Genomic DNA, 24,913 nt, shown 5'->3' with positions numbered 1-24,913 from the left:
TGTCTGGGTGAGCCAGAAGTGCCTCACGACCTTGGATAGTCCAACCTTGGGATTTGGAGCATCTTTGTCCACTGCCTGGAGAAGCACAGTGCTATCAGAACCTTAGTAGAAATACACACTGAAGATCCCCATCAGCATTTTCCCCAACAATAAGCCACAGTTAGAAAACAAGCTATGTGCTGCCAAAATGAAGCCTAAAAGAGAAAAATCAAGGCAATAGCCTACCCAGGATCACACAGCAGCTCAGATGGGATCTGCTTGGAACAGGCACTGGGGTATTCTCTTCAGCAAACATGTACCCCTTTTGGCAGCATCCCTTCATCAGGACATCCTCCCTTGACCACCTTGAATTCTAGTGGCTCCCCAACCCAGGACCCTGTTTTCATTACAATGTATTTTCTACTATTGTTTTTGTTACGTTTAATTGTCTGTCTCCCCTTTCCAGAACACATTTCACATGGTTGGAAATAGACGTGTTATTTTCATCTCCACAGCTCCATGCCTGGAGCGGGGTTCCACTCAATAAATATCTGTTGACTGTCAAGAACATTCACTGCTCAGACACCTTGATTCCAGGAAGCAGATACCCTGGGACAGACAGTCTTGAAGTTTTACTTAATATCATGGTCATGTTTCCTCATCTGGGCCTCCCATCTAATCAGGGCAAGAGAAGTAAAGAAGTTAACAATATTGCCAGGAAAAGGATAGAACATGGGTGGAGAGGCAGGGTGGAACGTATGTCCCCGGATTCATCCTCAACCCCAAAGACCAGGTTCTTCCTGGACTCACTATTGGCATGTGCCATGTGGAAGGATTGTTCCCTAGCTTCTGAACCAGAGCAGTCGAGGCCAGTCCCATGCTCCAAGTTTCAGGTGGCAAAGCCTTTAAATCTGCCAGAGAATCCCACCCAATGATTTCTTATGTTCCCCGTCAACTTCTCTAAGTATATCCTGTGGTCTGCCTTGTCTGTCATTCATTTTAGCCTTAACCCCTCGACTCCCCTGAGAATCCTGTTTCCTTACTCAGTCTTGATGATCTAGATCAGAAATTGTCCCAAGTTCCCAGCCAGCCCACCTTGAGAGAATGACAGACATTCTCCTGAGAGGATACCCGAGAATCTCTGAGACTAGCATTCTGGCTGTGGACGGTAGAATCATAAGTCATAGCGTGTAGAGAAAACACCCAGGAGGGAGAATGAGGAAATGAATTGAACTACAGAGGGATGGGAAAAGGCAGAAAGGATGCTCTGGGTAGCTTCTGGGATGAGGGAAACTTGAAAGATCCAGCTCTGTTCTCTTTGAGACAGGGGCAGAAAGAGACATTGCCCACTCTTCTCAGATGCCAACTTGCCAGAGGTCCGATTGACTTGGATTTCTTTATCCTGTGTCAGGCTTCCACCACACACATGCTCTCCTTGAACTAATTCATGTGGCTTTGCCTACCTTCAATCAAATATTGGCCAGACTGTCTGCCTTTGAGTCTAACAAGCTCGGTACCGCAGTCCTTCATCTGTGTTCTAAGAGCTATTCCTGTGAACATCCTCCTTTCATGGTTGAGCTGAAATCTTACCAGTGATGTGTTTGTGAGGGAGCACACATGTATGTCCCGGTGAATATGTGCACATGTGTGTGAACACATGCATGTAGAAGTCAGAGGACAACCTCAGGGATCATTCCTCTTCCGATACCTTTCACTTTAGGTCTTACTATTAACTGGTTTAAGGTAGCTGACGGGACAGCACGAGGCATTCACCTGTTCTGCTGTTGGAAGTGGGAACCATCAGGTTTGATGTTTTGCAAGGGTTCTGGAGAGTCAACTCGTGTCTCCACACTTGCAAGGCAAACCTTTGCCAACCAAGCCATCTCCCAGGTCTTCTTATCTATTTTTTTTCAAGTCGTCACTAAGCCCAAGTAGAATGATTCCTCTACAGTCACAGAGCACTTTCTGAAACCAGCTGTTTGTTGAGCCTCTACTATGTGATCTACTGGGCAATGGCTATGTAACGAAAGAGACAGTCTTCAAACACAAGGAGCTCTCAGCAGTATGTGGAAGAATCATCAGCATATCGATATGCAACGAATCACAAAGTATAAACAACTAAATTGCAACAGAGGGGCTGGGAAGCCTGAGATGCCTAGAAGGTTTCAGACAAAGAACACGCCTACTGCACGAACATGGAAATCCACGTTCAAACAGACTGAGTCAGGGGAACAGATTACTGAATCAGTATAACTCAAAGCTAAAACTCTCTGCCTGGGGGAGGGGGTGGGAGGGAAGAAGAGGGAGTGGGGTTGGAGGGTGGTTCTATAGAGAGAACATGAACGTGATATGTGTTCCCAAGACAGACGGGAAACTCGTCTCTTCATCCGTGTGGACACTCAGGAACAGTAGTTCAGACAACCCATTGCTGACATATGGATAAATGCCTCACTAAGCGCAATGCACACACACTTGCTTGATTGATCTGTCAAAACACCAGCAGCCGTTCAGCATCAGAAGCTGTGTTCATATCATGCTGTATCCAAATATTAATCTCTGGGTGGTCTTCCCCTCGTTGTGCCCATTCAAATTACCACCATACTTATCCTTAAGTGGGATTTTTAAAAAGAACACCTATTTAAATGAATGACAAAAATAAAACAGGAAAATTGCAGGGAAAATGCTTGTAGCTACATGGGAGTAAGCAGAAAATGGGCATGATGGAGAGTTCCCTATATGAATATGACTATTATTAGTTCTATCTATCTTGCATGGTAAATCAAGAATAATGAAGACACGCCATCTATATATATTTCCGTAATTCGTTATTTGCCTCCTAACGCCAATATTTCTAACAGATAAAGCCAAGGTAAGCAGTATTAATGACTTGTTGGATGTAGCAGTTTGGGAAAGATTTTAATATCTCGCATCTTTTATGACAATATTCTAATAAAAGCAATAAATTGGCAGTCGAAAGACAGAATCTGTCTGCTCAGGATTAGGCTAAGGTTAAAGCTAAAAGGCCTGTTGACGGGTTCTTTTTTATTACTAATTTACTTTGTTCATTTAGAGAATCAGTTTGATGCCATTAAAGGCTTGGGTTCCACATATTTTACAGTTTTTACACGTTTCTCCATGTGAATTAGTGGTGCAGTTTGGAAGAACCCAGATGAGTGCTCTTCTAACGGCCTAGCAGACACACTTGTTTTTAAATGCACAATGGCACCAAACTGACTTCCATCCTACGCAAGGGGTAGAAGACAGCAGCAGCATGGAATCCTTTGCTATGTGGTTATGTATATTTATAGATCCTCTCGCAGTAAGTCACTTATGAAATAATAAAAATTAAAAGGGGACCCTTCCCAGCCTAAACTGTTTTCATCTAAATCTAAATCTAATTTTTCTGTACTCACAGCAAACCTCAGGGGTGAAGCCAAAACGCACTGATTTGGAAAAGGATGGATGAGTTTCTTTCCCAAGACCCTTTAGGAAGGTGGGGCACCCTCCAACTTTGGGAACAAAAGAGGTTTTTACAGATCCTAGTGAATCAATAATTCATAGATGAGAGGGCAGACACAGAATATCCTTAACTTAAGATGAAAAACAAATTGCACATTGAGGTCTTTAATCAATAAAAAGCTAACAGATCAGCCGTGCAAACAAGACAAGACAATCTTATTTCAACCTTAGGCATGAACTGAAAGCTACACTGGACTGAGTCCTGTGGTTAAAAATCGCTCCTGGGATGGTGTAGTTGTGAACTATCAAGCAAGAAAGGTCAGGAGAGACCAGCTCACTATGGGATTCACAACACAGAAAAGACAAGTGGGCGGAACACAGAAGGGCGCTCTACACAAATGCCAATTAATGTATTATTCTTCTCTTGAACTCCGTTTAGCAAGCACCATGGTGGCTTTGAAACCCTTGTGTGTCTCCTGGGAGCATGAGTGAGAACTCTTGCTTCAGCTTTTGATTAAGTAATGTTCAAAACACGAACCCCCGTCAACCTGCACTAAGCTTTTCAAAATAAACCTGGAGGGCTGACCCTCCCCAATTAGCCTAATTCCTTTAAAGGTTTAAGGTCAACAGGTTTTTGCCTTTCTTCTACTATTTCACTGTTAAAGCTTGTTCTCATTAACTCGTTGGGTCCAACATCTCCGTGCTGCATGCAGGAGAATACTAACAACAGCTGTCTTTGGACTACCGAGGGCATGAGACACATGCAAACTATACCCACTTTACAGACGAGGCTTCTGACTCCAAGAAAATGGTCAAAATGCAGAGAAAAACTAATCGCAGGGTGTTCAATCCAAACAGATCCGTTTATGTTGCCACTGCTACACCTATGACTCTAGGAATATGGTAGAAAAAGGTCTGGAAAGTTTGTAAGAGCCGTAGGACCAGAACAGCTGCTGTGAAGTCGTATCTTTCTTGTGTGACAGGAAATTTCAAAACTATGGTCACCTAATCAGGATCGGCATAATGACAACACCAGTTGACATGCCAACATGGACAGGGGATGTCTCACAAGGTTCATCCCATAGATGGAGAGCCGCGTGCAAGTGATGGCTGCTGAGAGAGGGGGAAATCAGTCTTCCCTAGGGACAAGCCCCCTGACAGATTACCTTATCCCATGCATGTACCTATGTCCCAAATACAGGTACATATGGACAGTACTAAATGACTCATTGGGTTTATTTAAATGCACACGTATGCACACAACAATTAAAGAAGAGGTTGTGAATTTGAGGGGAAGTGGAGAAAATGGGAGGAGTTAGAGGAGAGGGACGGTGTAAATGGTGTGAATACAGGGCTTGAAATTCTGAAAAAAATTAAAACTTGAAAATGAAAGAAAAAGAATGATACCCAGTGCCGTTCAGTGGCAAGAGGAAGATCTGCTCACTTGCAAGGCAAAGATTCCAAAGTCTGTGTCGTGTGCACTGTGTGTAGCTGGGTGCTGCTATCAAGATCCACATGATCGCCTGTTCCAATTGCCTGCCGCCTCCCCACAATCTCTCCTCCTCTTTGTGCTCACACATCTTTCTTAGTCCACACATGCCATATGCCCTGCCACATGCAGGGTCTTCCCACACAAGCTGAATCCTGTCCCATCCTAAAGTCTACCATTCACCAAGTCTCAAGGCAACCCTACCTGCTGGGAAACCAGTCTCCTCTGCTTTCCTGTCGCAAGCACATCACTTTCGATGACATCAAAGGGCACTCTTTAGAGTCCCTCAGCTTTGCCCTCTTGCCCACATTATTCATTGTCCGAGGGCAGAAGCTATGTGCCTAGGGTCATAACATAGGCTGCTATAATAGTATGATACAGCCTACATGGCTTAAACAACAAAAATTTATTTCTCCTTGGGCTAGAGGCTGGAAGTTCAAGACCAAAGGAGTAGAACATCTGGTTTCTGGTAAGGGCTCCCTTTATAGCCTGCAGGCAGCTTCCTTCCTGCTGTGTCATCTCCTAATGGAAGTAGAGAGGGCTCTGGGAGTTTCCTCTAGAAACAGATGTTTTCCTCTCTTCACAGGGGCCTACTTCCCAGTTCATCTCCCCAGGGCCCCACCTCTGGAGAGCATCACATTGGTGAAGAGGCCAACCATGCCAATTTTGCAGGAACATGTAGCACCTACCAACTGCATCTATTTCCACGTCAAACACTCACGTTTTTTCCATTGCTTAGAAATACAAATCCATTTAGTTACCATAGTTGCCTCCAATGAGGGTCTACACAGTGCAACACAAGAGCACACAGAAACAGCCAATCTGTCACAGAGCTAATGAAGAAACAAACTTGGAGGTTTCAGAAGTCACCCTCTCAATCTTGACACCACTGAACCTCCAGAGGGGTCTGAGCTTCAAAACTGCATCCAGCAGAGTGCTTTCATCTCAGGTCAAGATGAGCACGGAATGCAAAGTGTTGGAAAGAAGCAAAGGAGCAAGGGCCAGGGAAACATTCCATCAGTAAAGCACTTAAGACCTGAGTTCAATCCTCAGAACTCACATTTAAAAAGAAAGAAAGGGGAGGTAGTAACAGGTAGAGCCACGTGGACCCAACGGTCAGCCAGTCCAGTAAGTTCCAGAATAGTGAGGGACACTGGGGTGGAAGGAGAAGATGGCTTCTGGGAAAAATACCCCAAGATACCAAGATTGTCTGACCAAGACACACAAATGCACGTGCACACGTATGTGCATGTTTGATGTGTGTGTGTAATTATATTATATTCTTATAAAACTCAAAAGTCTGTCTTAAGGAGTCCCTGCCTTGCTTGTTTTAACAGTGTTGTATACACCTGGTAAAAAAAAACAGCTTTGGTTGAACAAAAAGAGCCATGACACTCCTCATCTGATGGAGTTTCTGGATACCTCAAGGTCACTCAAGGTCATTCTTTCTTCTTTTAAGCCACTTCCACCCCAAACACAGAGTTAGCTCAGGAAAGAGGCTTTTTATCAACCACAAAGCTCTTGCAACTGTCTCGCGTCCCTATCAGTACTTAGAGCCTTGAAAGGCAAGTGACTTGAAAAGCAAACTGTTTCCTCCGCTGGTATTAAAATCAATGAAACTCTGAAAATCAGCCTTCCATTCATGCAAAGGTTTGCAGAGTGCCTGCGATGCTCTGAGCACTGCCCATTGGCCGTGCGGTACCGTGGTACAAGCCGCCATTCCCCAACAGGGAGACGGCTTTAGGAAGCACAAATGCCAGTTAGAACACCATCTCCAAAACAGACCTAAAGAGTTGGGAGGGAGCAGGCAGAGATCAGGGTGGCTTTGGGGGCTGAGCATCATTGGCAGCTGCATTTGTCCAGTCCAACAGAGAGTGTGAGAGAGCTTTACAAAATATGGGACCAGGTCGCCATTCTTGCTCATTATAATTGACCACATTATCTTCCAAGGACTGCAAAAGGCATGAGCTAATTTGATTAGTCAGCTCTGTAGCTACCATTCTCCCAAAGTTAACCATTGAGGTGAAAAAATCCTCCCTTTGTAACTCGAGGCCTTCAATAAATAAATGTCTATTTATGAATCACAAATAAATTGGAATTTAGCTAATCTCACCTTGTTTGCCACTCGGCAACATTTCCATGTGCTAACACTTCTATTCAAGACAGAAGACATTAATTAAATAATTAGCCTTGAGCTCAGACATGTAAACAAACACAATAGATGAATTTGTTAATTGTTCTTCCCTGCTGTGGACAGGAGCTATTGTTAGCGACAGTAATAATAGCAGGGATCTGATTTCCAGGAGACTCTTTGGATTCCGGAGAAGGTAACTTCGGAGAAGCATAAAATGTTTGCTGAAAAATACGACTTCTGCAACTGCCCTGATTGTAAGCCGCATGGATGAGGAGCAGGATTGCCGGTGAACTGAAAATAGCCTAGTCATTGGGTATTTGAATTTTCACCAAACACTGACAATTCAATTATTTTTGCCAGGCTCCCAGCCCTCAGAAATAAAATAATTTAAAAACATTTCAAAGAAATGGCACACTTTGAAAAAAAAGAATCAAGCATTAGCTGCCTCCTTTTCTTCTCACCAACAGGGCGATATGATCAGAATAAAAATGAAGCTAGATAGTGCAGATTGGTGTTTTAATGTTCCTGTAGGATTTCTTTATAAATGAAGTATAAATAGCAATTATCCACAGACAAGTGTACACTGGCCATGGAAGACATATGCCTGGTGACAACAGGTTTCCAGTAGGAAATAAAAGAATAAGTCGAAAGCAAGCCAAAATATTTTTTTCTGCTGTTTATTAACATGTCAATCACTCCTTAGTCCATAAAAATTTCATAAAATGCTGTAAACATTTCCCCCAGCTCTTCACTCGCATGAAAAACTGATAATATTTTCTGTGCTGTGCTAATGGCTGTGGATGATGATGGTATGGATGAACGGTGGTGGTGTGATCTGATTTTGAGATGGAGTTTCTATCACCACGAACCTAGGAATAAGACCCAATCAAAGCCAGAGAGAGGGATACCAGGATTGCCAAACTAAAACAAATCCCTGTACAGGACAAGTGTTATGATTTGGATCTAAGATTCCTCCAAAGATTCATGGGTTAAAGGCTCAGTTACCAGCTGATGCATTTCGGGGAAATTCAAGTTCTCACCTAACCAATGAATTCGCCACTCAATAGGCTCACATGGGGGTAGAAAATAGGGAGGTGATGGGAACTGCAAAAGCTTTCTTGATTAGAAAAAAAATGCTACTAGAGGTGTAAATTTAAAGGCCTGTATGTATGTTATCTGTCTATACCATTCTCCACCTTGTTTTTTTTGAGACAGGGTCTCTCGCTGACCTAGAGTTCACCATTTTGACTAGACTGGCTGAGCAGTGAGGTAATAAACCTCTCTGCCCGACTGGGGCTACAGGCGTGTACCACCATGCCTAGCTTTCATGTGAACTCACAGCTTCGTGCTTGCAAATTTTATCTGCAAAGTCCTCTCCACGGGCCAGGAAGCTTGTTCTTCATGCCAACTCTTCCCTGTTCCTTTCTTCTTCCTGGCTTCCATGACCTTCAGCAATGATGTCTCTGCCTTGCCATGGTTTTCAAAGCAATGGAATCAACCAGATGTGGAGTGAAGCCCCTGCAATGTGAGCTGAAATAAATATGTCCTTCTTTAAAGCATTTTGCTTCCGTCAATAAAAAATACTAACAGATAAAGAAAGGCAAAGAATGGAGAAAAGAGGGCAGGACAAATTGCCCCAGAAGAGCAGAGTATCATAATGAAAGATATGGCCATACCCAAGAAGAAGGAAGCCACAAATCCTAACTCACATGTAACTGACTCTCACTATTATTTTCCATTTGCTCCAAAACTAAGATCCAGTTTGAACGCCATCTCCTCCAGGTAGCTGTGTATGGAAACACGAATATTTGTTGCTATTACCCAGGTACATGCTACAAGGCAAGGAATGTGCCCACCCTTGACCTCCAACATGCCGAGGAGCTTATCGGGAACATGAGTTTTGCATTTCTCAGTTTTGCATTTTCATATCCTGGCACGATGTCCTGCCTACAGGAGACACTCAGAATCATCTGTCAGGTAAGTTAACCAGTTAAAGCACTTCTTTCTAATAGCCATAGAACCTGAACGTCTTTATTGTCTAGTAGAGCTTTGCAACTCTGGAAAATCGGAGATGAGACAGGGGCAGAGACTGCTGCAAATCTCAGTACCCTGGCAGGTGACTACAATCCAAGAAATACAGCCAGCCCACCTCATTCAAGGCCCTCTCTTTCTGGCTTAACATTTGCCTACTGACTTCAAGACAAGCAGAGTGCGTGTCTGTTTTCTTTAGTCAAATCATGGAGACGTTGATGAATAAGTGAATGGCAAACTGAGCAAATGAACACATGGGCCCCGAGACGTACAAGATGAGAGCAGCACCCCTCTCTCTTCTCAAGAGACACAGTCACCCACAAAAGATAAAACAAGACGCAATTATGTAAACCAAGATAAAAGACAAGGCAGATTAAATTCTATCCAGAGAAAAGAGTGACACTGACCTCACAAGGACATTGGGGACAGCTCTTTGGAACAGTGGAGTTTGGCATTGAAAGGTCCACCAGACATCCTCCACTCACATGAGGAACAAGGATGTTGCAGGTCCGGAAAATACCAGGTGCTATAATCAGGAGTTGAGGTTTTGCTCTACAAAGAATTAGGCTCCAATATCATGTCTCTGCTAAGACGGTTGGTGACCTTGCATGCATCTCTGTCCTCCGAATCCCTGATTCTTTACCCACAGACAGAAAGGTCCCTTCTAACCATGAACAGACTCCTGGATTAAGTATAATAATGTATTCAAAAATTTCCCAGCAAAAGGTCTGAGTTGAAGGTAGATACTTAAAATTTTAAAGTACAACTTAGAAACAAATCAGTATGCATTTTATTGCAAGAGGTTACACGATAAACCCAACATGTACTTCAAAACTGCAAATGTGTTTCGTTTTCTGGGCCCTCTGAAAGCTGGAGATCTAACTAACACATGCAAGCACCAAGATAGTAGGACCTGAGACTCAATGGCATCTAAAGTGGTCAGTTGTCTGCATTTGATCCAAACATTGACAGGATGTGGAGTTTTCTGTGCTAAAACCAGGAAACCACTGTATGCCCATCTCCCTGGAGAGGTACTAGCAACAAGTCCCGCTAGAGACACAAGGCCACGCTGCTATTATGACCTGCATAATTAGGGAAGAATGTGTGTGTAGGGAAGAATGTGTGTGTCCTGACCACTCTTACCCACAGCTATTTTTCTTCCTATTTCCAGGGCTCTCAACATTTTGAACAAGTAGATCTGCTCACCTTAAAACTCAATTTGAAACAGGACCCTTAGCTTTGAATCTGAAGCCCGGCTTTCTGTTGGGTTCAGGCGAATGCTGTTTTTCTCATTTTGAAGATGGATAAACTGAGCTCCTCTTACACGCTAAACAACTTGTTCAAATCAACGACACAGCTGGAAATAAAATCCAGTTTCTTTAGCTCCTGGTTCAGTGTGTATTGGGGGGATGTATAACACGAGCTTCAAACAGTGTTTACGTTCCATCTAACCTTAGTGGGGAATATTCCAATTAACATATCCACCTCCGGGTATTTCTCCCAGTTGAAATCCTCTTCCCTTTCTGTAAAGTGCAGAAAAACACTCCCCCCCTCCATTTATTTTTTTTCCCCTTTATAGCTGGCAAGTGTGAACACCTTCTCTGGTTTCTGCTCTATGCTGTGCAAGAGAAGCTTGAAACGTATTCCATTTTCTGTTAGGCTCGGGCTGTGCAGGGGTGGGAAAGATCAATCACGTATGAAAAATGCTAGGTGTCCCATTATAGGATGATAAGTTCGGCTGCGTAGCATATGCATTTTTTGCTCTTGGAATAAATGGCAGAAGTCAGTTCCCCATAAATTCAAAATGTATATTAGAACATGAAATCATATTTTAAGTGGATTTCACATATTACTTCTCTTCATCATTCTAAATAGCAAAGATTAAGCTTGCCACTTGGCTTTGTGGTTCTCTCTCTCTCTCTCTCTCTCTCTCTCTCTCTCTCTCTCTCTCCTGCACTTTTTTTCTCTCTCCCTCTTTCCTTTCTCTCTATCAAAGATTAAGTGTTGGTGACTTTTATTGTTTAAAAATACCTGGAAAAGGAAGAGAGAATATGAACTCTGTCCACTCTCTACTCTCTCTATTCAAAATCAGGCTGATTTTCATTCAGATCATTTCTCATCATCCAAAATGGCACCATTACCAAACCATGAAGTAAACCAAAATATATTCTCTCAAGCCTCTGCTCCTTTAATATTGAGTTGCCCCATCTCCTCCCTTCTTTTTAATTTTTTTCAAAAATCTCACACAGAGATAGTGTAGGGTGGTAGTTTAAAATCAACATACTAGAGCAAAGACCACTAGTTCAAATTCCAGCTCTGTCACTTCAGCACAACATTGGCCAAGTAGCTAAATTACCAGTTTCTGTTGCTGTGGAATATAAGGCGGCAGCTCCTCTACACAGCATCAGCTGCTGGGCTGGTCCACCTCAAGTTCAACCAGTCAACCACTCTGCAGTTTTGACCTGGATCCAGGGATGCTGATTCTCTCCTCCATCTCCTGGTTGTTCCGTAAAGTTCTTCCTCTTCTGTAGTGACCCACTGTGGGTTCTTCCAGAATCTTTTGGTGGGTCTTCTCTCGCTCTAAACAGCTTCTCTACTCTATTTTTAAGTCTCTTTCTAGAAAAATTGTATATGGGCATTAAATGGTACCCTAGTCACCACATCTTTTTCTCCTAAATCATGACTTGAATATGTGAGGCCTCTCTATCACTATTCATGACTGTCAGGCATCTCAGTGGTCCCTGGAATACAGACTTTTCCCTGAATGTATTCTTTCCTGATTTTCTCCTACCTCAGTAAATGGCAATTGCTTCATCCCATTTACTGGGAAGGCATCTTTATTTTACTCCCTCTGCTACTCACCCAAATCCATACCTAAGAGTTCTGACTCAAAAATTCACAACACACCCTGAGGACACTATGAACTTCAGATGCAGGGCTGGAGTCTTTGAGTTAGAACTGATCAAGAACCCTCCTCCCTGACCATTAACTCTTATGGTACAGAAGGCACCATGCAAGCTTCCAAAGGAGGGAAGCAATCAGCAGTCCTACCCAGCCATGGTGTCTATGAGCCATACAAGACCAGCACAACACAATAACCTTAAGAGTGTAGTGTGGCACACATACTTGGTAGTAACCAATAGCTCTCTAATTGAACTGACAAGACCCACTCAACAGGAGGGAAATTGTGCCTGGTACTCGAAACTGAGCCAACTACACGGGGCTAGTGAAGCCATGGATCTCAGTGGAGCCCCTACAGTTTCCTCTTCACTAAGCCAGCAATCCTAACTACATTCAGAATATTTGTCGTTATACCCACAGATAAGTGTGGTTCTCCATCCTCATCAAGAAAACTTCTCTTTGAAACATGTGGAGACCATTACAGAGAATCACAACCAACCAAAACACAGAGTTATGGAGTCCATCCCCAAGGGATATGTCAGCTAAACATCCCCCACACCCAAGGCTCAAAGATCACTGTAGAATAGGAGGAAAAAAATGTAAGAGCCAACAGTTCAGGATATTTGCTGTAAGATGTGTCTCCTAAGAATGTCAGAAGCTCCACCCATAAAGTCTTGTTAACACGACTGTCTAAACATGAGCAGAATAAGGACAACAATAGACATGCCCAAGTGACTGGGGGAAGACCACACGGCCTCAACTCTATACAAAAACTACAGGCAACTAAGGAATGATGAGAACAGAAAAAACAGTCTTCTCTAGGGAAGAGTAACCAACCAATAGGTTGTACAAAACCAAATGCTCAGCCTTGAAAATACACGTACAAGTAATATTGTACAAACAGTTGTGAGTACTCACGTATTTAAAAATATATACATATATACATATTTGTATATAACAACAAATAATGAAAAAAAAGAGGCTATGAATTTGAAAGAGCGCAGAGGGGCATATGGGAGAATTTTGAGGAAGGGAAGGGGGAAATGGTGTAATTATATGATAATCTCAAAAATAAAAGAAATAATTTTTAAAATCTCCACTTCTCAGACCCTCTCTCTACCCTTCTACTATGACACTTTGGGTTTGTCTGTATATGTGTAGAGCCATTCCAGGTGATCTGCTTGCTTTGATGGCAGTCCTCTATCCCCCCCTTCTCTACAATTGTCTTTATTATGCAGCAAGACACATTTTTTTAACTTGAAACCAAAAGACAAAGTAGATATTATCCCCTCTGGGTTTGCCACCACAGTCCACTCTTCATTGGTGATCTTTATCCCTCGCATATAGAGCAAACTCTTGTTATCGCAGCCTTATCAAGGGCCATCATGATCCAGCCCTTCCTGGTCTCCCCTTCCTTTCTGTCTTCCACATTTACTACGTGCCCCACACAACACCGTCTCCCCATGACTCTGGCAGTTGCTATTCTTCTTCTCCCATTACTCCAGTCTCTGGCATCTCCCAGTGCTCTCTCTGCCATTCTACAATAGCCTCAAAATCAGTCCCTTCCTTTCTATCTTGCTTTATTTTCATCACATGCTTCAAGACCATCCTCCAGAATATTGTTGGTCAGTCATTGGTTAAGTCTTTTCTGAAGTCCATGAAAGGAGGGACCTGATTCCGTTCAGTTTACCCTTCCATTCTCAACAACGTAAAAGGCTGGGCATACCTTAGGCTCACCATTTATATCTGTTGAGTGGATGGATGGCCAGCTTTTAAAATCTCTTAATGCCCTAAATTCATCCACATTACTTTGGCGAGATGTTCTGCAGGCCTAGATAATTATATTGTAATTAGTCCGAGGGAGAGGAATTGAAGTTCTAAGTTAACAAGCAGATGAATGGCTGCTCTGAGGACACTGACCGCTTGCTCATTACCTCCAGAGTGGAATAAATAAGCAGGGGCTGGTTGGAAATGTTGGGGGACAGCTTGACTTAATGTAAGAAAATTAGGTTGATTTTGAAGGTCATGAATAATTGAGAGAGGCTGTAGAGAAAGGTGTCAGTCCTCAGTTCCTACACGACCTGACAGAGACTACCCAATTATTTGCTTTAGATGCTTCGATAATTTATTGTCATTGTTAATGGGTTACAGAATATATAATGTTCACAATATTTCAATCATTCAATCTTATCTTGGATATCAGAATGCCTCATACTTGTTTGTACATAAGAGTTAAATGGACAGCATGCTCTGTTAGTGCTATGTAAAATAATGGTCCTTAATACATTGCATCTTAGACTCTATAAAGCATAACAATTCTGATAAGTTATATTTATTGAATGCTGCCTTCAGGCAAGCATGTAGACATGTTTTTTCTCTTTTATTAATCTCGCAATCAGCATCTGGGATAAATTGCATTAGTTCTATGTTTTTAAGTAACTAAGGAATAGGATGATTAAGTAATTTTCTAAAGTTGTCGGGTTTATAAATGCTAAAACTCACCTTTTAATCTAGCTCTATCTGGACCCAGACCAGTTCCCATTTCCCTGTTCCTTCTGTAATTACTGTTAAATTGGGTTGTATACCTAAAACACAAAATATCCACCACAGTGAGCCACCTAGCCGGCATTCAGTTCCTTGAATTCTCTCTGCTTGTGTGCATTTGGCAGAACTGAAGCACGTGAACCTTACTGTTTCCACAATTCATGTAAAGCCTCTTGGAAGGCAAACTTTGGCAGTCAGAGTTTGAGGTCTGGCCTTTGAAAAGATCTGAACCCATATCAAAGGCAGTGCGTTAGCTCAGAAACCAGTGGGGCCCTCTAATGACGGAGCCCCAAAGGGACCACTCTCTGAGGAATGAAAAAGGAACAAAACAGCCAAATTAACTCCCTGCCTTGATCTGAACTCGAGGGGTACTCATAAAAGTAGACTCTGAAAGCAGGTGGGTCCTATGCACTTGCCCAAAATGGGAAGTGGTGGGGATGCCTTAGTTTTAAAGAATGCTTGTCTAGGGTTCAAATCCTAGTTCTCTTCTCTATGATTCAGCCCAATTAACCTCTCTAAACCTTAGTCTTCTAACCTGAAAGAGTTTGACAAGGACTCACCGAGCAATTTCTGGGCTAGGAAGGAAACTGCTAAGTGGGTCTGCCTTTAGTCAGCTTTCATCTTAATGACTAGTGCCGATATAGGTAGAAATATCTGGAATATTATCTGCTGACTTGTTAACATGTGAGACACATATAATCACATGAAATACTGAAACCAGAGTCTGTGTCCACTTGAAAATCATGCGGAAGTTCTGAGCATAGCACCAGAATGTTCTCTCTGGTCTGTGTTTTCACCCCAAGACCTTTCTATGTCAAGGTCATGACTTAGCTAGCTCTTCATCAGATAGAGAGACGACTGCATCTTCTCCATGAGGAAGAGTAAAGAGCTTTTATCGCCCGTGCACTGCCATAGCGTCCCCCGACATGGTTAGCTTTTACCACTCTGTCCATATTCTGAAATTCTCGTTGTTATGTGCGATGGATTGCTTATTTTACCATCCCTTACCAGCATAAATGCTCCCCGAACATGGAACCCCCTCATCTTCACACCTTGCGTTAGTTTTGGCATTTAATATTTGCATGAATGAGCTAAGGGAAAATTAAGCTGCAATTTATAAATAGGGTTTTAGTTCAAGGACAAACTGGGGGCCTCCCACACAGAACATTATTCAGACTGTTGCTACCAAAAACAAGTGTACGGTGCGAGATTGGCAAAGGCTTTTAGAGACAGACTCCCAGATCGTGGGAAGACAAATCACTCTGCTTAGTTCTGAGTCCTGAAAACTCTCAGAATCAAGGTTTGCAGATCGCTGCACAGTGGAGATAACAAACCCACAAGGAGATCTGGGGTACGGCTGAGGGTGGAGGCAATGAACTTAGGTCTGCTTGATCAGGTAACTCCTCTGAGAAGGCAAGCGTGGGAATGAGGAGAAAAGAATTCACAGGGCTTATTTAGCCTCAGAAGAGACTTCTGACAGCATTTCAGATCTGGGGCCATTAGAATACTGAGTCATGCTGGGATTGTGGGAAGCAGACTGACGAGAAAGGGGGAATCAATGCATGGACAAGGTATTTATTGAACACTTACTATATACCTACCCAGTGCCAAGTAAATCGGCTCACAGATAAGACAAAGTGCAAGTAGACAGAGCCCCAGGGGCCACGCTGAGGTCGGCCTTCTTTAATATTTTCATAAATGATCCAGATACAAGGATACACCAACCTCTCCAGCTTTGCTGAGCCAAAGAAACTCTTCAACTTCACAAAACGCTGAGCCAATTGAACAAAGGGGCAGAGAGAGTTCAGCACACGACCTGGATCTCAGAAACCCAGCAAAGAGACATTCTAGGGAGTACAGAAATGCTGCTCACGAGTGCCCTAGGAGGCCTGCTGAAAGTCAAGGAAAGACAGCAGACACAGACATGTCATCTGTTTGGATTGTCACACCATCCTTAGGTCTAAACAAGAACCCACCACATAATGGAGACTGACTTTGCAGAGTTGAGGACTCTGGCTGGCTTCAATGTGCCCAGCGTTGTGTTTTCAAAGCCCTGATCAGGTAGAGACATCAGGAACAAAGAGAAAAGATGAAGTTACCTCCTCCCAGCTTGACTTCATCCTTCCTGAGACCTGAGGAGATACGGGGCTGTTTGCCAAGAAAAACAGCCAACTCCACTGAGTCTCAACAATGGGGACAGAGAAAAGAAGGTAGGTGATCTACAGGATGGAAACCTCTGTCCGAAGAGAATATGCCGAAAATCAAGACGTTCCTGCCACACTCAGCTAAGTAAGGCGATACTTAGATAGTTGAGAACTAGACTTTGTTGCCTGTTGCCTATCTAGAATAAACTTATGACTAGCTAGGGAGCCACAGCTCTTGTATTATACCCATAAGAGCATGGTGGAATTCTTGTCTGTCATAGGATTCATGTGTGTGTGTGTGTGTGTGTGTGTGTGTGTGTGTGTGTGTGTGGTGCATGCATTTGTGTGTGTATGCATGCTTGTGTGTGCATGTTCTAATGGGAGGTGCAAGTTTGTGTATACATGTATGTGCACATGTGAGTAGAGATCCACCTTGAATACTGGCCTCCTTGTTTATTTCGAGTCAGGGTCTCTCACTGGCTTGGAACTCACTGATAGGTAGGTCACTGGCTGGTAGGTCACCAAGCTGAAGGGATCACTCAGATCAATCACCAAATCTGCCTATGAGCATGTGCCAACACAGCCAGCTATTTTAAGTGGGGTCTGGGTTCTTGGGCTTGTGGGGCAACCTCTGTGCCAATTGAGCCATCTCCCCATCCCCTATAGTCTGATTTCTTGACTCTGAGAGGTTTTCAGAGAACAGAAGCCTGCAACTTAACAACAGACGAAGAAATAAGTAGAAACGTTTCTCGGCAATGGACTTGGGAGACCCTGGCTCTGGGAAATGATCTCCCTCCTCATGCTAAAGCCCTTGGGAGGTGACTTCAGCAAATTAGCAAGAGACAAACAAATGATGCCTCTTTCCCCAGTGCCCTTGAGTTTGAAGGGAACATACCCAGTAATACTGAACCAACCTTCCCATGGCCTAGAACAGTGGTTCTCAACCTTCCTAATGCTGTGACCCTTTACTACAGTGACTCATGTTACAGTGACTCCAACCATAAAATTATTTCTTTACCACTTCATAGCTATAATTTTGCTATTTTTATGAATTGTGATGTAATGTAAATATCTGATACATAACCTCTCAGGGGTCATAACCCACAGGTTGGGAACTGCTGGCCTAGAGGAAGGCAGCGGCAGATGTGCCCTATGGAACACTCAAAACACAAGAGAACAATTCTTGTGGTAGAATAGAGGATCGTGGAAAGAGCTTGTCAAAGCACCAGAGATATACTCCAGAGAAACATCTCTGAAATTCCGTGGACTGTCCTAAATCAGGAGAACATGACTTTCAACTGGGGTAGCCACGAAGGAAGATCATAGTTCTGTGAATGACTCAGATCTCTTTAATGGAGCCCTATGAAGCACCTGCATCCTAATGACTTCATTCTCCCTTCCTGGGATTAATGGTGGATGTCCTCGCTTCTAAGATTTCTTCCTAGAATGCCCAACTCATGACAGTCCTATCTCCCCCTTCAAAACCCAGCTCAGATTCCATATGAAAAGAGCCAAACTTTGAAGTAAGGCAGATGGAGCCTCTGATCACAGGACAGTTACCTATGAGACGTGTGCCTAGAAAAAGCCATTCAATTCTCCTGGGCTCCAGGTTCCTCACCTAGAAGATGAAGCTAACATGATCAACTTCCTAGCTGAGGTTGACATAGGAGATTGGAGACATATGAGAGAATGGAGTTTGGCCAGGCAGCAAACAAAGGGGCTTTGCTTTTGTTGAGTATTAACTACAGAGAGGAAGCTTAGAGAAGAGGCAGCTTGCAGAGATTCTCAGGGTAAATCTCACAGCCGGAGATGTAACTGGCAGGGAGTTATGCATTCTCTGAGTAGACACTAGCACCACAGGCCCCGGAAGACACAGAGGTGGACAGTAATTGGGGCCATTCTGTCATGAAGTTTCCACTCCTATAAAAGGAAATGGTCTTTGGAGCCAGCTGGTCTGAGCAGGAACTCCAGTTCAACCATGTTCTAGCAACTAGTCTTGTGCCAGTAACTTTATCTAGTGGAAGCTGTTTCCATAGCTGCAAAGTGAGCTTAGGTTTCCATAGCTGTCAAGGTAGGCACTACCGTGGTCTAAATATGAAATGTTCCTCATCTGCTCAAGTGTTGGAACACTTGGTCCCCAGCTGGTGGTGCTGTTTAGAAGCTTGCAGGACCTCTAGAAAGTGGAGCCTCCCTGAAGGAAGTTGAGTCCCTGACAGGAGAGAAGGGTGCTTGATGGCTTACTGTCTGTCTTACAATCCTGTTTCCTCTTGACTGTGGACCAGACAGAACCCTGCTCCTGCCTCCATGCTCTCCCCATCTGCTGCCATGTCTTTTCTGCCATGATGGACTATATGCTTCAGGAACCGTAAGACCCTTGTCGCTTAAGTTGCTTTTATCGGGGTATTTTATCACAGCAACAGGAAGGTCACTAAGACAGACACCTTGGGTAGCTGTTATGAAGAGCAAATGGGTACAAATGTAAGGGACCTGTCATACGGGCAACTGTCTTCATAAAAGGAACATTCCCTACTTCCTTTTTACCATATTTTCTGCCATGCCATAAATGCTCACGTCTTTGTTACATTTTTCTCTAAAAGTAACAATGTGTACACAACAGACACGGAGTATATTTTTCCATATCCCTTTCTTAAAAATGATATTTTATATAGTATTGCTATCCGTGTTTTGCTCTGATTCTGCATGATGGCTCACATACAACGCTCTTCATTTCTTTCTGAAAAAAAAAATAACATAAAGGGCCTAATGATTTGAACAGTCTCTGGCCTGCATGATCAACAGCAATGCCGATTTGTGTATGTTTCCACTAAATTATGTGCCGTGCTAGATAAAAGATTTGTTTTGAAAAACAGCCACTTCCAAAAATAAGAGAGTTTATCAATTCCAATCATTCTTATCCAAAATTAGTTGTCAAGTTTCGGTGGCTGAAATGAATTTAACCACATAAATTCAGGACTTCTGCTGAATGGCTAATGTGGCCTTAAGGACCCAGTTCCTCAGCATGGCCCCGGGTTCACCAACGACATTGAATATCAGCACTTTCATGATATAATAGAGCCTATTAACAACAGTTGACTGACATTAGGTATAGTCCAAGTAAGCTTCAATTAAAAAAAAGATGCTGACTTCTCCAAAAATTAAGAAGTGGTCCCACATTCACTGAAGGGAAATTGGAATAATTACTGTGGTGTTAGGAAACTAAGTCACTTGCCTAATAGACAGCAATGTGTTTTCCCTGCCACAAAAGCCAGCAAATACATTATGATGCTGTAGCAATATTGATATTCATAAAATCTCATTAGGCCAACTGGAAATCAAACATTAGCCAATCGTGCTCCTCATTCCTACTTACAGATCAAAGTTAAATACATGCGTTAGCCAGTTAGAAACAAAATTGAATTTGAGATCCGCATGGCTCTCATTAAGTAGCACTCTATTAGGCTGTGTTTAAGAAGAACAGCCCACAGGGAGCTTTTTCCGAACCAATGAAAAGACCTCCTTCCCCTATCAGTCTTGAAATACCATGCCTGTTCACTGAGATAAACACGTTTTAAAGCAGCATAGGCTTCCATTATCCTACCTTCTCTCCCATGCTCTTTTCACCGGATGCTGTCTTTCTACAGCAAAATAGAAATCCTGTTGCAACCAAATAATCCTCATTTTCAAAATAAACACCTGTACATTGTGTTCCATTGTAAAGCCAGCAGCTATCTTCCTTGCATCCTCGTTTCTCGCTTCTGACACAGGCTTAATTAAAAGGAAAGATGAGTAAATGGACTTGAACAGGTGCGAAGAGTGCTCTGAGCTCCACACATGGGAAGCCACGGTTGAGCCCGTTTGTAGCCACAACAAGCTGGAACGTGGTACGGAAACATAACCTTGCTCTCCCTGGTGGCTAGGAACGAGCCGGGGGTCCTTTTCCTGCATGAGACCATGCCTTAATGTCCCAATCAGCAGCAACACATGGCAGCACTGACACAACGTGGCTCCCTCCGTGATGGGATGGTTCACCGCCTCTCCTACATCATGTAAAGCCCACACCTGGGGACAACTGCACAGGGGCATCAGGACAGAAATGACACCCAGAGATGGACAGATCTGCACCGAGTCCAACCTCTGACTGTGTCTCCACGGTGTCGTCTACACTTAGCAATGCTCATACGTACCACATGTGTGTCACCTAGCTGATTGACACACGTGACATCAAACAGAGAGGAGTTGGCTTGATTTGATTTGATTCTTTTAAATTAGAAAGCTGGGAGAATCTGTTTTAAAAGAAGGAAAAAATGGGAAAGAGAATCTGCGAGGAGGGAGGACTGGAGGCCCTCTAATTTCTCTAATGTAGCTACTAGTGGTAATTACGGCAGCTTGGATAGGAAGCATACAAACACGTCTCTAGAGCCAGCAGCACTTTACAACACCACTACTTGCTCCCTCTCTCCTGCACATGCGCACGCACACACACACAAAGATGCAAGTTTATCAGAGGGACTCGAGAGCCGAACTATATAGCTCAGTCAACAATCCAAAGCTAGAATAAGACAAATGACTGCACCATAGTAGATTTCAACTTATAATACAAACATCAACATTTGTGAGCCCATGAATCTGTAGTTGGATTAATAAATGCATATGCAAAGAGGCAAATTTCCCATACAGTAAAATGCCTGGGTATGAGTTGGCTATGAGGTTGTGGCATGTAACTCAACCATGTATGTGATCATTGTACATGAAGACTCTTCCCCAATGAGCCCCACTCCAGGGTCCATAAGAACACTTTACCCAAGATTCTCATGCTATGGTCATTGCAGCAACCTGAAGATATTGTCAACAAGTGTGTTACAGTAAGCACTTAATAAGGCCATCCACCATGCGAGGCCTATCTCTCCCTACCATTCCACTGACGGGTGAAAGACCAGACTCCACAGCTGCGAAAGGGAGAAAGAAAACTTCGCAAACACCATGTGGCAGGTGGCACTCCCCACGATCCGGTTCCAGCTCCAACAGTTCTCCACTGAGTGTTGGTGAAGGGTGACAAGTCTGTTAGTCCCTCACAGCTGGAGCTGGAAGCGGCAGCGGCTTCAGCTTGAGTGTGTCTGCACCCAGCAGGAAAGAGGCTCCTAAAACTGCAATGTTAAACGCCTTGGGTATTGACAGAGCAATCCATGTGGCAGCTAAGTGGACATTAATGTACTATAAAGTACCTGTTGGAGCTGCACAAACTAAATTATTTTCCCTCCTACCTATCCACCAAGAGAGTATAATCTACTGAGGGGAAAAAAAAATCTTGATTTTTAAATTGAGCTAAATTGCAATGTCATGACAGGGAGGGGGCCCAAGTGAGACTCTCGTTGGTGGAATGAAATGTTGTATTGAACTCCTGGGAGCTCTTTCAACTCCCATCCCCTCTACAAACAAAGCCAGGGGTGCATCCCAGAGGCACACACCCAAAGCAGAGCCATTGAGTTCAAATCTTCACCACTCAGGCCCCCTTAGCCCAAACAGCCACTTTCTATTTCATAGAATCATGATGTCGTCTCAATTTTGCTAGGATCTGTAGGCTCCTTTGGTGCCTCATCCATCACTACAGCATCCCCGACAACAGATTTTCTGCTTTTCATTGGGGCAAGGATCTCACTAGCTATCAGCATCCTGTCCAAGAATACCGTGCCCCTGCCTGTACCATTTCACCAATATCATATCTCCCCCTCCCTCCACTCTAGCTAGCTGGCCTCTTGCCGGTGTTTAATATGAATTTACAAATGGCTCAGTTCTTCACTCCTAAGAAAGCCCTCTGTGTGGCAAGCAGGACATTATACAAGACCCTCTCTGCTACCTAGAGAGCATGACATTAGCAATGGGATGCAGGGGAAGCTGTTCAGCATCCCATTTCTATGCAAGGGTAAACGTTCTATCAGTCCCTCTTTGTTTAGGGCACAGTATTTGGAATGACATCCAGGGCTTCGTGTTTACTATACAGGCAGTCTATTTAGCTACAGCCCCAGATATCAACTCTGTTTTTAAGGTTGACTTTTAGTATGGAAAATACAATGGCATTACATATAGAAAGTGATGGGAAAGTCACTGATCTCTTGTTTCTCACTGTGGAAGGATTTCCAAAGCACCCACGAAACTCATGGATCCATCTCATCTTCTGCAGAGGGACTGGCAATGTGCTTTCTTTATGCAAAGTGTTGAGAACAGGCCAGGAACTATCCTATGTCTGTGGCCCAAGCTCATAGGAAGGACAGAACAGAAGAAGACCTCCGAGCATCCGCTACTACTGCAAAAGCGCTCTCAAATTAGCAAAGGGAGTAAAAGCTGCTACTGAACCTACAAAAGCCTCCCGAGACCCATGACAGCAGAACAGGAAACAAAAGAAAATGCCTGAAAACCCTTCTCCCTACCAAGGAAGCGAGCAACTCATGAAGAATCCCTTCAAATGCATTGGTACACACACTTGTTAGGTACTGAGGGTACTTTGAGGCATCGAACACAGTGACCCTCCTGATTTTGTTACTCGACAGACTGGGGCCCACAGAGCTATCTCTGCAGGTTTCTGAAGGATTAAAGCCCGGGAGTGTGTTCATGGGCTGAATGTGAAAGACAGAAATGAGTGTCTGGGGGTTTCTATGTAATCCTCCCCTCTTTCGGAGGACCCCATGTCCCAGCTTCAGCTTCTCTGTTTCAGCTTCTCAGTCCGTTTCTCACAGGCAGACAGTTCATCCGTTGAGATCAATATGTAGGAAATCAATAAAATGCAAACACGGCACTTTCCCTTCGCTGGCTTGGACTTCCTCCCTGCAACCCTGAAAACTCTGCAGTGTTTCCTTCCCTCTGCCCCACGTGACCGAGAGGCCTCCATTTTCACCTTCCTGCCGTGCTCCTGGCTTCAGTACGAGCAACTTTGGAGATTAGCTAAGGAAGACTCTTCTTGAAAAACTCAGGGATCCTATGTCCTGGATTTGGGCATCCATTAAGTTCTGAGCTCTCTACTTTGGTGGTTTTGAATTTCCCCATAAGATCGAGAGAAAACCATAGAAGGACATCAGTGTGAACAGACTGGTAAAGCCTTCAGCCGCGCTCACAGACAGCCTACCGTGGGAGCAAATTGTCCGTGCCTATAGACCAGTGGTTCTCAACCTTCCTAGTGCTGTGACCCCTTATTAGAGTTCCTCATGCTGTGGAAATTATTTCCATTGCAACTTCATAACTGCAATTTCGCTACCATTCTGACTCATAAAGGTAAACATCTGATATGCAGATGGTCTCAGGCAACACCTGTGGAAGGGTCATTTGATTTCCTCCCACAAAGGGATCACAACCCACAGGTTGAGAACCATGACTGTAGCCACTCAAGGAGAAGGTTGATGGAGAGTCATGAAGCAGGTGAGATGCTAACCCTGAGGGTTGGTTCAAAGCTCCATTAAAGCCCCTTGGAGTCCTGAGATTCTGTTATTCAGATTGGAGGTGGCAGAGCCAGAAGATTGTGTAGGAGCAGAATAGTGGAAATAGAAGCCCACTCTCTGAAGAATTTTGCAGAAAGACTTAGAAAAGGCAGACAGCCAAGAATCGCACAGACTGAAGGCAAGGATGGGGGCCCGAGAGCAACAGCATTAATAGGGCTCCATCTAAACCCAGCAGATCATTTCATCTGGAATATCATAGTGTGTGGGCAGAGACTACCTCCATGTTAGTTAGACATCTTGGGTAAAATTGGGTTCCAGTAACATCCCTGCCAATCATTCAAGCAGGAGATACCTTAGAAGACACAAGGGACAGCTTTTGAAAATGAAAGCAAACTCCAGTCCCGGCAAAGCTTTTAGTACATTGCAGCTCACTATTATTACTTCTTATTACACTGAAATGTCTAATTTCCTAGGTCATCATTATAGAAAGAAACTATAAGCTGTCCCCTGTCATGTCTAGGTTTTCGTGTCAACTGGACACAGCACTAGAAGTCACTGGGGAAGAGTGCACCTCTGTTAGTGTGTCTCCATACCATTGAGCTGTAGGCCACCCTACAGGGCACTTTCTTAATTAGTCATTGACATGAGAGGGCCCAGTCCTTTGCTGATGGTGCCTGGGTTGCTCTATAAGAAAGCAGGTTGAACAAGTTATAAGGAGGAAGTCAGTAAGCAGAACTACTTCATATCTCTGTATCCGTTCCTATATCCAGGTCCCTGCCCTGTTTGAGTTCCTTCCCTGACGTCC

The sequence above is a fragment of the Arvicola amphibius genome, chromosome 1 (assembly GCF_903992535.2).
Source record: "Arvicola amphibius chromosome 1, mArvAmp1.2, whole genome shotgun sequence".
Taxonomy (NCBI): Eukaryota; Metazoa; Chordata; class Mammalia; order Rodentia; family Cricetidae; genus Arvicola; species Arvicola amphibius.
Note: the sequence above shows the minus strand (reverse complement) of the source record.